The sequence below is a fragment of the Myotis myotis genome, unplaced genomic scaffold (assembly GCF_014108235.1).
Source record: "Myotis myotis isolate mMyoMyo1 unplaced genomic scaffold, mMyoMyo1.p scaffold_m19_p_19, whole genome shotgun sequence".
Classification (NCBI taxonomy): domain Eukaryota; kingdom Metazoa; phylum Chordata; class Mammalia; order Chiroptera; family Vespertilionidae; genus Myotis; species Myotis myotis.
In genome coordinates, this window is record NW_023416323.1 from 30,801,085 (window position 1) to 30,817,732 (window position 16,648).

Sequence of the window (16,648 nt, forward strand, 5' to 3'; positions counted from 1 at the left end):
TGTGTGATTGTGGGTGGAATGTGGGGCTTTCCTCGTCTGCACTGTGGGGAGGTAGGCCAGCAGCTTAGATGCTTCTAACTCTATAGTTCTGTGATTCTGAATTCTGATCATGGGAAGCTATTGTATTTTTTACTTTTATTCCCATCTAGTGCTTTTACAGATATGAAACATACTATTGGAGGGCTTTAAAGCTTCTATTTTCCCTTCCCACTCTGTGATAAAAGCACATATATTTTATGTGCTTGAACTAGTGTGAATGAGAGTGGTGTCTTAAAACAAACTTGTGAGCATTAGCTGGTTCGGCTCAGTGGTTAGAGCGTCGGCCGTGCATTGAAGAGTCCCAGGTTCAAAACTGGTCAAGGGCACGTATCTCAGTTGCAGGCTTGGCAGGGCGAGTGCGAGAGGCAACCATTTCATTTGTCTCTCACATCGATGTTTCTGTCTCTCCCCTCCCTTCTACCCTCTAAAAATCAATGGGAAAAATATCTTCAGGTGAGGATTAACGAGAGAGAGAGAGAGAGAGAGAGAGAGAGAGAGAGGAGAAGAGAAGAGAAGAAGAGAGAAAGAGAGAGAAAAATCCTCACGTGAGGATTTAAAAAAACACAAAACACTGCGAAAACAGTTACAGTATAGACTGAAATGTTGGTGCTGGAGTCTCATATTGCCAAGGAAACTGAGGAGCATTTTTTAAACTTGTAGGGAGGAAAATGGATTGTTTTCTCTGTAACTGAGTGAGAGAGAGAAAAGAAAAATTTTTCAGAAGGGGAATGTTGAAACGTAGACACCTAGAGTCCTTCATCTAACTTTAACATTTCAGTTGTAAGTAGATCTTGCTGGAAAGGCCCTGTGTCTTGTTAGATTGCCTTACTTAGGTGTTGCTACAAAATGAAAGAGAGTTGGACATCTTTTCTCAGCTTTTGTTTTCAGCATTTTTACATATGGTAACTGTAGCCAGTGAGCTAACCTGGAACCCTCAGTTTGTTGTTGTTAATCCTCACCTGAGGATATTTTTTTCCCATTGATTTTTTAGAGGGGAAAGGAGGGGGTTGGGGGGGAGGAAGGGGGAGAGAGAGAAACATTGATCTGATAGACACATTGATTGGTTGGCTCCTGAACTCAAGCTGACCCCTACCAGGCTGGGGATCAAACCTGCTACCCAAGTATATGCCCTTGACCAGAATTAAACCCTTGATCCTCCTGTGCAAGGGCTGATGCTCTAACCATTTAGTACACTGGCCAGGGCAGGAAACCTCAGTTTTTTTTGTTGTTTTTTTTAAAATATATTTTATTGATTTTTCACAGAGAGGAAGGTAGAGAGATAGAGAGTTAGAAACATCGATGAGAGAGAAACACCGATCAGCTGCCTCCTGCACATCTCCCACTGGGGATGTGCCCGCAACCCAGGTACATGCCCTTGACCGGAATCGAACCCGGGACCTTTCAGTCCACAGGCCGACGCTCTATCCACTGAGCCAAACTGGCCAGAGCGAAACCTCAGTTTTAAAAAGGTGCAGGTGGCCGAAACCGGTTTGGCTCAGTGGATGGAGCGTCGGCCTGCGGACTGAAGGGTCCCAGGTTCGATTCCGGTCAGGGGCGTGTGCCTGGGTTGCGGGCACATCCCCAGTGGGAGGTGTGCAGGAGGCAGCTGATCGATGTTTCTCTCTCATCGATGTTTCTGACTCTCTATCTCTTTCCCTTCCTCTCTGTAAAAAAATCAATAAAATATATTAAAAAAAAAAAAATCTTAAAACTTTAAAAAAATAAAAATAAAAAAATAAAAAGGTGCAGGTGGTCATGTATGCCTTGGTAGCCTGCTTCAGTTGACTACTGTCAAATGGCAAATATATGCACATCCCATCATGGTCTCTTTATAGAATTCCTGAAAGCCTTGTGGCTAGGGTGTAGCCGGTTGTTGGTATGGGCTAGGTGTGGTTTCGAGGAGACCTAGTGCAGTTACGGAACAATTATCAGCTTGCTTCCTGTTTCCTGTCAATGTTGGAGGTGTGTTTCTGACCCGGGTTTGGTCCATGACCCAGGTGTTGGCTGGTGGTGTAGCTTTTTTGTATTATCTAGTTGATCCTCACAGTGTCCTGGAAAGTGTGTGGAGCTGATGATGATGATGTACCTATTTTGTGGATGAGCCCTGAGCCCCTGGGATGTTTGGTGATCTTTCCTGGCCTCAGGGCTTAGGGTGTGCAATAGAGTAGCTTAACTTGTCAGATGTCCTTGCCTGCTCCCAGACATGTGTCTCCATGTTGCTGCTGCCTTTCCTCATTGCATTCCTTCCCTGAGGACAGTGATAGAATGTCCATTTAGATTCTTAGGGGATCACAGTGTTCTTAGGGGACAGAACTAAAAGGTGCCAGACAAGTGTGGCATGCTCTGACTGGGCTTGGTTGACTTACACCTCATTGAATCTGTAAACTTGTTTTTCTGTTGATTTGAGTATGGGCTTCTTTTGTAAAAGATATTTATGAACCCAATCGTCAGTGTCAGTATTTTCCAGAACGGCCTTTGTTCTGCAATATCTTTTGTAGAAAAACATCCTCTGCACACTAAGCTCATCAAATTAGAAAGGTTTCTTTTTAAAGTTTCATAGAAAATTTAATCAGACCTACTGTGTGCCAGGCCCATGCTAGCTGCAGGGAGAACAAAGGTAAAGCCAGCACAGGCCAGCCTTGTCCTCAGGGAGCCTGTGGCCTACTCAGTAGAGAGTGGACTGAAAGACTCTATAAGAGGAGGCAGAAACTGGGCATGGTCTTGAGGGACAAGTAAGAGTTTCCCAGCAGGTGAGAACGTTTGGACCTAAAATGAGTTAGGTCGGTAACTAGCTTGATGTCAGGTTTCTGGACTTTCTGGGTACTCCCCAAATAGAGAGAGAGTGGAGAAGGAGGGACTGTGTTTGAGCTAAGAGCTTAGCACAGACTGATGGAATTCAGATACTTTTTGCAGAGTCACCGGAGCTGGGAACCCCAGGAGCAGGTCTGGTGGGGTGAGGAGACATCAGAGCCCTGCCAGTGGTGCCAGGAGATAAGGGCATCTGGGTTGATCGTGTTAGGAAGCCAAGGAGGCCCTGAAGCTGAGGGTCCCTTGAGGAAATGACTTGCTCAGTCAGAGTTTGTGGACCTTTGGGTGTCCACAGCAGTTAGTGATGACACATGGAGGGTGTGGCTGACCAGGCTGACAGATGCTCCAGGGTGACCCTCAAAATAGATTGTAACATCATCCCAGTGGTGGTGGCCTTCTGACATGTGATGGGTGGCTCTACTCAAGAACAGCAAGCCTGGGCTAGAGCACTGGATAGAGTTGTGGGACTCTCCTCTGTAGCTGGTGCCTAGGCCCTGAGAAGGGCTTCTGGCCACAGCCAGCCTGCCCTTGCTTGCACTTGCAGGGACTTCCTTTGGCCAGGCAGCAGTGCATCCATCCATTAATTCTACACATCACAGTGAGGCACCCATTGTTTTGTTCCAGTCCTCGGCTTGGGCCCCAGGAGCCCAGGCATGAGGTCTGTCTAGAGAGGAGGCAGATGTGCCTGTACACTGGAACTCACAAAGTGGTGTAGAAAAGGCCAATCAAGGTATTTTATACCCAGGGGTGACCCAGAGGTTGGAATCCTCTTGTACCTGAGAGTTTGGGGAAAGCTTCATTGAAAAGGTGATGATTCTACATCTGGAAGGATTAGAGGGTGCCATGAACAAAGTGAGAAGCAGATATTTCAGGCAGAAAGAACGTGCATAAAAAGATGTGGAACACAGAACATGAGCAGGCAGGGGCCAGATCAGAAATACCTTCTGGCCCTAACCGGTTTGGCTCAGTGGATAGAGCGTCAGCCTGCAGACTCAAGGGTCCCAGGTTCAATTCCAGTCAAGGGCATATATCTTGGTTGCGGGCACATCCCCAGTAGGGAGTGTGCAGGAGGCAGCTGATCAATGTTTCTCTCTCATCGATGTTTCTAACTCTCTATCCATTTCCTTTCCTCTCTATAAAAAATCAATAAAATATATTAAAAAAAAGAAAAGAAAAAAAGAGATACCTTCTGTGCTGTGGCCAAGCAGCATGGGCTTTATCCTGAGTGCAGTAGCAGGGTATGAGGACTTTAGATCTGTTCACACTTTTGAGAGTGGAATGGGGAGAAGAGACTCTTCTGGTCTGGGTTAGCAGCCCCTCTGGCTGAGAGCCCTGGCCAGTGGTGGGCCAGTGGCTTAGGTTCCTTGACTCCATGCTTGGTTTTCCCACGGCAGATGACTTTTTCTTGGCTGGCATTTATTTTGCATGGAGAGCTGCAGAGGTGGGATGTTGAAGACTGATAGCTAGAGAGGCTTCTCAGAGGTGAAAGGACTTCCTATACAGCTGTTTTCTGGTATTTTGGTTTTACCAAGACAACAATGAAGACAACACTGTCTGTGATTTTCCAAAGAGCTACTCATTCAATGAAGATCTCACCTGCTACAATTCTGGTTTGGAGAGCCACTTCGGCTCAGGTCCTCTTGCTTATGTCTGGTCTCTGCATTGTCCAGTGCTGTTGAGAAGTTTGGCACTCAGCTGTGGACCTGGGGAAGGCCTTGTCCTGTCTGCCCTGAAAAGTAAGTGCTGTCATTGCCTAAGGCAGGTACAGGTGGCAGTTGTGCCTGTTCTCCCTGACTGCCCCGACCACTGATGGCATCGTGGGCAGATGCCGGGCTGTGGCTGCATCTCTCCCTAGTAACACATTGCACTGTTCTGGAGACATGGAGTATTTGGGCTCTGGGGCATCTTCGAGTATTGTACTGCTTGTGTTGGGGGTTAAAGCCCAGGTCTATTTGGATATGGGGTGAGAGGTCTGAAGTCCACGTGGTATCCATTTTTCTGGTAGGACCTGATCCTGCTTAGAGCATATGTGGGCCTCCCTGGAACCTCCCTGCCCAATGTATGTCACCATCTGGTTTCAACTGCAGGCTGAGAGTGGGGAGTGTGTGGCTTCTTTCTTTATAACTGGGTACTTTCTTAGTCAAGGATTAGTCTCCAGAGAAATTTCTAAATTTCACTTCACACTGCACCCTCCCTTTCCTGCCTCTCATTTTGTTCTTTTGTGTGTGTTTGTTTTCTGAAATGTTTGGTCTTTTCTTTAGATGGGTCACCACGTAAGAGAGATTCCCTGTTAGAGGGAAAGTGGGAGCTGGAGCATAGGAGGATGGACTCAGCAGCTCTGCATGGCAGGCACAGTGAGCCATCTTATCCCGGTGTCATTGGGAAGGAATGAGGGCTCCAGAGTGCCTGTAGTCAGGGGTCAAGTTGGAAAGAAGGGACTGATGACTGGGAAAGAGATGGATAACGTGGTGTCTAAATGCAAGGCTGTCCTCTGCCTCTTCAGAAATTCTGTTCAAAATTCACATAAAATATCATTGTAGCTCCAGGATCCTCAGTATTTGGTTGTAATTGAAATGTAAGATCATGGCTCTATTGCTAGAAATGAGGCTAGGGGACTTGGTGGTGGAACACAGCCCAATTCATTTGTCATGAAAGGGCCAGAAAAAGATGCTCTGGGCAGTGTAGGGAAGTAAGGGAGGGGCTGGGTAAGGTTCTTGCACCCCTCTGAAAGGCTCTCTTCCTTTCCGACCTCTTGGACCTTAGAGATGGCCTAGGATGCCATGGCAGTTTAAGTTCTGGATGGCAGGTGAGGCTCAAATACTCCCACTGCCCCTCAGCTTTCATGGCAAATGTTGCTGATCACAGCATTCATTCTTGTCCAGACAAGAGCCCCAGAAGTTTTTTCACTGCACAATGCAGCAGGCAGCTGCTATTTTTTGGTCAGAGTTTCATATTGAGATAAAACCGACTGGCCTTCAGGGTGGGGGCAGTTGGAAGATGAGAAGAGGTGGAGAGAGGAGACGGGCAGTTGTGCCCAGATGGTCTGAGGGCCCCGCTCGCGTCTTCTAAAGGACATTGTTGAGGTGGAGCTGAACTAAAAGCAAAGAAGCAGAGGGATGGTTTGTTGAGTAGAACTGGTTGTGACCCAGTTTACAAAACAATGTGTCTGAAATTGGCATACGGTATTTTATAGAATGCTCTCTTTTTTAAAAAAAATATATTTTATTGATTTTTTACAGAGAAGAAGGGAGTGGGATAGAGAGTCAGAAACATCGATGAGAGAGAAACATCGACCAGCTGCCTCCTGCACACTCCCCACTGGGGATGTGCCCACAACCAAGGTACATGCCCTTGACCGGAATCGAACCTGGGACCCTTGAGTCTGCAGGCCGAAGCTCTATCCACTGAGCCAAACCGGTTAGGGCTAGAATGCTCTCTTACTAACTGTTGTGCTAGGAGTTTATCAGTAGTTATAGTTGCTTTAAAAATATTTTTTTAATCCTCACCTAGAGATATTTAAAAAATATATAGATATGTTTATTGATTTCAGAGAGGAAGGGAGAGGGAGAGAGATAGAAACATCAGTGTTGAGGGAATCATTGATCAGTTGCCTCCTGCACACCCCACAATGGGGATTGAGCCCACAACTGGGGCCTGTGCCCTGACCAGGAATCGAACCGTGATCTCCTGGTTCATAGGTCCATGCTCAACCACTGAGCCACACTGGCTGGGCCCAAGGATATTTTTTCCATTGATTTTTAGAGTGGAAGAGGGTGGAGAGGGAAAGAAACATGAACACGAGAGAAACACTTCAATTGGCTGCCTCCCCCTTGCACCCTTACTAGGCCAAGGGTCCAACTTACAACTGAGCTACCTGCTCTTGACCAGGAGTTGAACCTGTGACACTTTGGTATGTGGGTTGATGCTCTAACCTCTGACTTAAACCAGCCAGGGCATAGTTGCTTGTTTGTTTTTTAGCCAAAATGCATTTTTATTTTACCTATAGATTAATTTTTTAATTATAAAATAATACATAGGATCTTTCAACACCTGACATAGTTACATTAAAAATGGACAACAGAGGGGAGGGAGGTTTAGATAAATACAGGTGATTGCCATTATGTATGTTGTATCATTTAAGGCCAGTGCAGAAAACGGAAACCATTCCAGATATTTTAAGTGGAAAGTGATTTAATACATGGAATTTGATGTTTTCAGAATCATTGGAATAGAATTTCCGTGTAATGGTGGGCTAGGTTACTGGAATAAGACCCTCTGCTGAAAATAATGAAAGGTGTTAAGTTACACATCAGCAAACTCAAAGCCAATTTCTGGATGAAGACCTGTAACTAGAGAGTTAAGGGTTAATGTCTGAGTAGCTAAGAGCATTTACCATGTCCACACTCAGCTGTGCACCAGCTCTGTAATTACACAGAGCCAGAGAGGTAGAGGATAGGGGCCAGAGCTTACTAGAAATGGGATCTGGTGGCACCCCTTTCACATTAAGCTGGTGTGCCTACTGGCTACCTCTGGTTAAGGCCAGCATATTTGGTTTTTGAATGTGGCAGCCAGCCTCTGGAAAGTCAAGGCTTGGTACTTGAGATTCTGTCTGCCTTTTAGGGAAGGAGCCAGAACCCAGGTATGTGAGTAACCTGCCTACGGCCACCCAAGCGGGCTGGTCTGTTTCTTTCTGTCTGTGGGCTCCTGGGTGTTTGATGGTGCTGGTGACAGTGGATGCATGAGCTCTCCTGACCCACATTCAGAACAGCCTTATTTCCTGCAAAGCATATCCTGACTCAAAGCCCCTTTGCCTTCAGGCCTCTTCTTCCTTGGATGGTGCTCATGCTGAGTTCATTCATCTCTGCCCCTCCTCTCTTTGTGGGCCTGCTACCTTTTGGTGGATGGGATGATGCTCTAACCAACTGAGTCATATGGGACTTCTTTTTTCTGGCCCTGATGTGAGGCCAGAATACTCTGAGACCAGAGTTGGGCTCAGTGGGTTACTGGGTGGCTTTCTGGCAGAGGGTGAGGGTGGGGGTGTGGCTGCTGGAGGAGCAGCTTGCACACAGTAGCCAGTGTTGTGAACTGTGGCTTTAAGCAGCTCCATCAGACTATGAAATAGAATCCCCAGCACCAAATAGCCCTCATTTCAAACTTAAATGTCAGTCGGTGTTTTTCCTGAAATGTCTCTGAGGGACCATTTTTATAACCATGGTCCCTGAGATCTCTGTTGTGAAGCTGTTGATTTCTTTATCTGGGGCAGGTTCTGATAGGAACAAGATTGGCGGCTTGCTGAGCTGTGGCTAAGGTGTTAGATGTCAAGATGAAGCTGTCAGATGAGATTCCAGTACCTCCTTGGGGGTCTGGGGCAGGGGCATTCATGACTGGCCCTTTCACCAGAGAATGGCAGCGGAGTTGGTACTTTCCTGAAACCCCCAAAAGCCTCCAGCCCTAAGGCTGAAGACCTTGTTGCCTATCTCCTCTTTGTCACTACCACCAGAGCTCTGTGGGCCTGGATACATCCAGTTGATAGAGCTTAAATTAAAAATTATTACGTCCCATAGTAATTGGTTCATATACCTTATGCAACATTTATTAAAAGTGCCTATGAACTTGCCAGCCCATAAAATCCACCTTCCCTCTAAGAAATTGATAGACAGTAAAAGGAGCTAGGTCTGTGTTTTTCACTCTTGTCAACTGCTGTGTACTTGTAGTGATGACTTCATTTTTTAAAAAAATTGATTTCAGGCCCTAACTGGTTTGGCTCAGTGGATAGAGCGTTGGCCTGCGGACTGAAGGGTCCCAGGTTCGATTGCGGTCAGGGGCATGTACCTTGGTTGTGGGCACATCCCCAGTAGGGGGTGTGCAGGAGGCAGCTGATCGATGTTTCTCTCTCATTGATGTTTCTAACTCTTCATCCCTCTCCCTTCCTCTCTGTAAAAAAATCAATAAAATATATATTAAAAAAAATATATATATAAAAAAAATTGATTTCAGAAAGAGGAAGGGAGAGGGAGGAGAGAAAACATCAATCAGTTGCCTCCGCATGTGCTCCAACTGGGGATGGAACCCGCCACCTTTTGGTGGGTGGGACAATACTCTAACCAGCTGAGCCACATGGGACTTGTTTTTGCTGCTCCAGATGTGAGGCCAGAATGCTCTGATGCTTTGCACTGTGTTCTGTGCCAAGGCCTACTCGTCTTATCTGGGAAAGCCAGATGAGGTTCATGCTGGCACACAGAGCCAAAGAGGTGTTCTTGGTGACTCTTTGTGTGTGTGTGTATGGTAAACTATATATAGCATAAAATATGCTATTGTGACCATTTTTCAGTGGTTCATTCAGTGGTATTTTTTTTCCCAGTGGTATTAATTACAGTCACAATGTTGTGCAACCACCACCACTATCTATTTCCAAAAGTTTTCCATCATCCCAAACACAAACTCTGTACTCACTAAGCAATAACTCCCCATCCCCCCTCTTCTCAGCCCCTGGTAACCTTTTATTTACTTTCTCTCTTTGAATTTGCCTGTATAATTCATATAAGTGGAATCAAACAATATTTGTCCTTTTACATCTGACTTTTTATTTCACTTAGCATAAGGTTTTCAGGGTTTATTGATGTTGTGGCTTGTATCAGAGTTTCATTCCTTTTTATGGCAGTATGTTAATACCACATTTTGTTCATTCATCTATTGATGGACACAGGTTTTTGTCATCTTTTGGCTCTTGTGAATAATGGTGTGAAGAACATTGCCATACAAGTATCCATTTGAGTCCTTCCTTTCTGTTATTTTGGGTGTATACTTAAGAGTGGAATTGCTGGATCCTTCTATGTTTAACTTTTTTTTTTTTTTTTTATTAGTTAAGGTATTACAAATTATGTTTACCTTTTTGAGAAACCACTTTTTTCCCATAGTGACTACACCATTTTACATCTCCACCAGCAATGTATGAAGGTTTCAGTTTGTTTCCATCCTCACTAATACTTGTTATATATTTTTTTATCCTCACTTGAGGAAATATATATGTACATATATTTTTTTTCTTAGTATGATTTTATTGATTTGAGAAAGAGAAAAACATCAGTCGGCTGCCTCCTGCATGCCCCCTGGGGATGTGCAGGGGACTGAGCCCGAAACCCAGGCATGTGCCCTGACCAGGTGCATGAGTCGATGTTTAACCACTGAGCCACACCAGCTGGGCATGACTGTTTTTTGTATGTTGATCTTGTATCCTGTGACTTTACTGAGTTTGTTTACCAGCTCTTGGAGGCTCTCTTTGTATTTGGGATTTTCTATATATAGGATCATGTCATCTGCAAATAGAGATCATTTTACTTATTCCTTTCAATTGGATGCCTTTTGTTTCTTTTCTTATCCAATTGCTCTGGCTAGAACTTCCAGTACAGTGTTGAATATCAGTGGTGAAAAGTCTTGTCTTGCCTCTGATTTTAGGGGAAAAGCTTTCAATCTTTTGCCATTGAGATTGTAAGCTGCAGGTTTCTCATAAATGCCCTTTGTCATGTTGAGGAAGTCCCTTTTTAGTCATAGTTTTCTGAGTGTTTTAATCATGAAGGGATGTAATGGGATTTTGTCAAGTGCTTTTTCTGTGTCCATTGTGATGATCATGTGGATTTGTTTTGCTTGTTCTATTAATGTGGTTTATTATCAACTACCCTTGCTTTCCTGGGATAAAACCCACTTGGTCATGATGTGTAATCCTTTTAATATGTTGTTGGATTTTGTTTGCTACTGTTTTATTGAGGATTATTGCATCTTTAGTCTTAAGGCACACGTTCTGCAATTTCCTTTTTTTGTTTTTCTTTTTTTAAAAAGAATTTTTTTGTTGATTTCAGAGAGGAAGGGAGAGGGAGAGAGAGATAGAAACATCAGTGATGAGAGATAATCATTGATTGGCTGCCTCCTACTCACCCCTTACTGGGGATTGAGCCTGCAACTTGGGTATGTGCCCTTGACCAGAATCGAACCTGGGACCCTTTTGTCCACAGGCCAATGTTCTATCTACTGAGCCAAACTGACTAGGGCTTTTTTCTTTCTTTTTGTAAGAAAGCTGAGTACAGCTGCTTTAAAAAAATTTTTTTTATTTTAGAGAGAGAGGAAGTGGGGGGTGGTGTGGGGGGAGAGAAACACCGATTTGTTGTTTTACATATATATATATATATATTTTTAATATATTTTATTGATTTTTTACAGAGAGGAAGGGAGAGAGATAGAGAGTTAGAAACATAGAGAGAAACATCTATCAGCTGCCTCCTGCACATCTCCTACTGGGGTTGTGCCCGCAACCCAGGTATATGCCCTTGCCCGGAATCGAACCCGGGACCTTTCAGTCCGCAGGCCGACGCTCTATCCACTGAGCCAAACCGATTTCGGCCTTATTTATATTTTTATTGGTTGCTTCTTTTATGTGCCCTGATCAGAGATCCAACCTGCAACCTTGGGACAATAATCTAGCCAACTGAGCTACCCACCACAGCCTGTATTTTCTTTCTTTCTTTTTAAATTATAAAAGAGAGTTTATTTAGAAAGTTACAGAGGTAGTAGAAGTGAGCCAGCTGGGCTGCCTATGCTCAGGAAGTAAGTTACAGAGGCAGCAGGGCCCTTGGAGCTTAGGAGAAAGAAAGACAAAGGTAAATTGCCTGGGGGTGGGGGGAAGGCACAGGCGTGCACCCAGGAGGGAGAGTGCACCTCTTTTCTTTTTGTGAATATATTTCTATTGATTTCAGAGATGAAGGGAGAGGAAGAGAAAGATAGAAACATCAATGATGTAGGTCATTGATCGGCTGCCTCCTGTGCCCCCCACACTGGGGATTGAGTCCACAACCTGGCATGTGCCCTGACTGGGAATCGAACCATGACTTCCTGGTTCATAAGTTGACGCTCAACCACTGAGCAACACCAACCGAGCCACCTCTTTTCTTTTAATGTCTTTTTAAAAAAATATATTTTTATTGATTTTAGAGAGGAAGGGAGAGGGATAGAGAGATAGAAACATCACTGATGAGAGAGAATTATTAATCAGCTACCTCCTGTATGCCCCCCCACCGGGGATTGAGCCCACAACCCAGGCATGTGTCCTTGGCCGGAATCGAACCCGGGACCCTTCAGTCCACAGGCCGATGCTCTATCCACTGAGCCAAACGGGCTAGGGCCTTTTAATGTCTTCTTGATGGCATTAATTGGTGTTGTAGGTCTACCCCATCTTGGCTGGCACCTGGATATAGCACAGTACACAGACATTCTGCCAAGAATTGGGGTCTCTAGATCAGAGCTGAGAAGGAGCTTAGGAGGCCATTAATCCAGTTTTTCCTCTTCTGATAGGGAACCTGAGATAGGGAGTGACATCCAAGACCCACAATACTGAGTTAGGCTGGAGTGTCTGAGGCCAGAGTCTGGGGTGTCCCCAGACCCTCCCCAGACCCCTGCTGTAAAGTATTGCTGTCACTTGAAAACTCTTCAGGTGCTTCTCTTCAGGGGGCAGGAAGGGAATGCCAGAGGGACTGGATGGGGAATTACAGCAAAGCAGTGGTCTCCTCCCCCCCTTGCCTTGTTCTGCGTCTCTGGAGGGTGTGAAAGTCCAGAGGTCCAGTTTCTGAGGTCCTGTCCTCTGCCCATCACCAGGCCTGCCTGGGTTGTGAAAGAATCGCTCGCCAATTGGAGCTAATGTTGATCCTGTGTCATTGCAGCAGGGTTCCCTGAGTGTGTGCTCTGGGTCGTGCTTGGGACGCTCCAGGTGCCATGTGAACTGGAGCGCCAGCTCCTCCACTGAGCAGGGATTTTGACCATTTCCTGCGGCTCACTCTTCCGCCCTCTTGTCCAGGCTCAGGGACCTGGGTGAACTGAGGAGCTGACCGTGAGACCTGGTACACCAGTGTAGCCCTTTGGCTCTGAAATGGGTGAGAGCCAACAACCTCAGTGTGCGGCCATCAGCTGACTCTTGAAATGATTTTTCTATGACTATCAAAGTAATTTGTTTTAATTGTAGAAAATCTGTAAAACCAAAGAGGGGGAAAAAAAGAAGAATCCAAGCTGACAAGTGTGCTCACATTTCTCCACATGACTGCAGTGGTTTCAGCAGACAGTTGCTTTTGTGGGAGAGTCAGCAGAGGGGGTGGAGGGTAGTGTGAAGCCACCAGGCAGGTTCTTCTCCAGGACCCCAGTTCAGCCCCGCTGGCTGCCGTGGATGGTGAGAGCCTCAGGGTGGACCTGGCTGTTTGGTCCGCCAAGGGCCTTTGCTGCAACTGCTGCTGCTCCTCCGCTGCTCTGTGGCGGATCTGAAACCAACTTGGCCTGTGCAGCACCCGCTTGCTGCCTCTTCTCTCTGGAGCCCAACAGAGAGGCAGAGTCACTCTTCTAACTCTAGGGCTTGTTGTGGTTTGGGCAGTGAAGGGTCGAAATTGAGAAGGTAGAGCCGACTCATGGCCTCACTGCCACGAAGAGCTCATCTGTTATCTCTCTATACTTACTGGCCGCCTCACCTCTCTGACCAGTGGTTCTTCTTCCCCATATTGCTGCATTTTGTGAGGGGGTAAATAATTTTCTCCCTCAGCTCCTCAGATATACCCTGCTGCTTGAAAAGTGAGCCCTGCTCTGGCTGGGTGGCTCAGTTGGTTAGGGCATCATTCTGATAAGACAAGGTTGTGGGTTCAATCCCCAGTCAGGGCATATACAAGAATGAAGCAATGAGCCGAAACCGGTTTGGCTCAGTGGATAGAGCGTCGGCCTGCGGACTGAAGGGTCCCAGGTTCGATTCCGGTCAAGGGCATGTACCTGGGTTGCGGGCACATCCCCAGTGGGAGATGTGCAGGAGGCGGCTGATCGATGTTTCTCTCCCATCGATGTTTCTAACTCTCTATCTCTCTCCCTTCCTCTCTGTAAAAAATCAATAAAATATATTTAAAAAAAAATAAATATATGTATATATATATATATGTTTTTATTGACTTCAGAGAGGAAGGGAGAGGGAGAGAGAGAGAGAAACATCAATGATGAGAGAGAATCCTTGATCAGCTGCCTCCTGCACACCTGCTACTAGGGATCGAGCCCACAACCCAGACATGTGCCCTTGACCGTAATCGAACCTGGGACCCTTCAGTCTGCAGGCCGACGCTCTATCCACTGAGCCAAACCAGCCAGGGTGAGGCATTTGTTTTTCGGTGTTCCAGGATCCAGGCCTTCAGGAATGGCTTGCTTTCCTTTATTAGATTCCGATGCTAGAAGAGCCTCCAGTGCATGCGCTAATGGACAGTCATCCACCAGCAGCCCTTCCAGCTGTGCTCAGGTGCTCCTTTGTCTGATCCCGTTCAGTGGCTGCACTGAGGGCTCTCTGGACCATGTGATGTGCCCTTGGTTAAATGGTGAACTCAGAGGCAGAGGTTAGATTTGAACCTGGGTCTGTCTGATACATTTGCTGTGATGCGGTGTGTTTCCTGTTCAGATGTTTGTGCACAGTGTAAATGCCAGGGCTAGAGCAGAGCTGGAGAAAGGCCGCTACTTACCACCTGACTGGCTAAGCACTTGGGCTCTAGACTTTCCATGCGGGTCTCAGAGAATTGCCCTTTCTTTGGTGGCTGGTTGTGTTGGGCAGTGTCCTGGGCAGCTTCTTCCCCATCCAGTAAGTTCACCATGTTCTCAAGAGTACTTGGCCCTTCCATGTCTCTCCATTCCACTGCGCCTGGCCTGTCCAGCCCTGTCATCTTCCAGTGGATGATTTTGGAAGCCTCCAGTTTTGCCTCTTGGATCCATTTTCCAAATATCAGCTATTTGATCAGCTGTATCCTTTCTAAAGCACTTGAGCTTCTCATTGACCTCCCATGAAACTCAGACTCCTTAAGCCAGCATGCAGACTGGCTGGGAATAGCCTGTTTCCTGCTTCAGCTTTGGCTCTTTTCGGTCTGCCCAGGCTGTGACCAGCTACCCTGAACTTCTTGCAGTTCCTTGACCGTGGGCTGCTTTCTTGCCTCCGTGTCTCAGCACATTCTGCTGCTTCTGCATGGAACACACTCCTCTTTTTCCTCTCATCTCCTTTACCAGGTTTTGGCTCAGTCTTCACTTCCTCTGGGAATCCCCGGGTCAGTGTGCCCTGATTCTCTGGCCTGCCCCTGACTTGACACTGGAAACCTTTGGAGAGCAGGGACTGACTCCAAGCCTCCACTCTTCTGTCCAGCAGCATACTGGGCACAGAGGATCTTTGTGGAATGGGTGAATGATTGCAAGGGTCTCTATCACACCTGTTTTTACTGAATTACTCAACTTTCGCAAGGACCCAGCAACCCATGTATTTTCAAGTGCCACCAGAGATTAACAGAGGAGCGATAGTGTCAGGGTGACTTCCTGATATCATTCTTTCTGCTCCATAGATGCAGAGGTACTACTGTATATGTCCAGGAGAACATTCTTGGGTTTGGGGCTTTTGTATGCCCTTTCCTTATTGTCTTGGGGCTTTTGTATGCCCCTTCCTTTTGCTTCATTCTTGGCAGCCTATTGGTGAGCTGGGACCACATTGGTCCAGAACTTAGCAAAGCACAGCACGTTACCCATTGTTGATTGAGAGGAGCTTCAGGTCTGCTTAGATTTTTCTTGAGTGGATGGAGAAGTGAGCTTCGCTCCTCCCGTGGTCACTTGCTTTGTGGTTGTAAGTCATTTAATCTCACAGCTCTGCAGGCAAGTGGCAGCAAGAGGGGAGAATAGTACGCGGGGTGTTGTAGTTGAGTTCAGGGCTCACTTATCTGTCCCATAGCTCTGTTATGACCTCATACCAGCTAGAAACTGAGGTTCCCATTGAAATGTGGCTGGGAGAGAGCCTGTGACTTAGCTGATAAGGTTCTTCACCAGCCCACAAGAGGACAAACCTCAGGGATTTGTTGAATGTCCATCATGTGCCCAGTACTGCTGTGACTGCTTTTTCTCTGATGGCTGGGACTTCTTCCTGTAGCCCCCGCATCCTGAGGTGGGTGGCATACATTGCATCTGTTCTGTCCACTGTGGCATAAGACATAGGGTTGGAGCCTGTAAACGTAGGTTCCATCTCTTGTGCTTGGATGTTTGGGTTTGGGGTGAGAGCAGAACATCGATCAGCTGCCTCCTGCACACCCCCTACTGCGGATGGAGCCCACAGCCTGGGCGTGCGCCCTGACTGGGAATCACACCAGCACCCTTTGGTGCATGGGATGACGCCCAACCAGCTGAGCCACACTGGCCAGGGCTGAAATTATTTTCCTAATTTTCTTTATAGATTGTTCAGTGTTAGTGTATAGAAACACAACTACTTTTTGTGTGTTAATTTTGTATTATATTCTTAGAAGTTGATGACTTATTTCTCTTATTTAAGTTTTTGGGGAAATACCTCACCATTTCTTTGTGCACTACCAACATTTAGATTAAAAAAATCTGTTTATTTCCTTTTTTGGTCTGCGCTCTCCTGAGTGTCACTGAGATATCCTTGGCAGAATTGCCCAGCTTGGGCCCTACCTTGCTGTCGGTGGCTTAGTTGTTGAGGCACCTGGGGTGAGAGGAGTGAGAAAGTGGGTCTCAGGGGCCTCACACACCACCGTCCCCTATTTTCGGATGATTGGGGAGGCCAGCAGTGATGTGTGGGGTGAGAGGGCATTGAGTTTAGAGAAGAAGCTCTGTATGAGGGTCTTGAAGATCCTGTAGAGACCCGGCCTGGCTGTACTTTTTCCATGTCCTGGTCCTTGCTGCACAGTGGCTTGTCCCTGTGGGATGGATCTTGCATTGCTCTGCCAAGCACTGTACTAGATTGAGCACGTCTGGGGAATAG

General features: G+C 46.4%; 1 protein-coding gene across 6 annotated transcripts in view; it reads left to right on the forward strand.

The window, feature by feature from the left end:
- Positions 1 to 16,648, forward strand: part of RANBP10 (RAN binding protein 10) — an 85,128-nt gene that overhangs the window by 2,218 nt on the left and 66,262 nt on the right. For 2 of the 6 annotated variants that reach the window (XM_036346236.1, XM_036346234.1), the window contains exon 1: positions 4,119 to 4,583. The exons of the other annotated variants lie outside the window; for them this stretch is intronic. The gene's annotated coding sequence lies outside the window, so the exon portion shown is untranslated. Of the gene's footprint in view, positions 1 to 4,118; positions 4,584 to 16,648 lie in introns of those variants that run through there. 6 annotated transcript variants of the gene reach the window in all.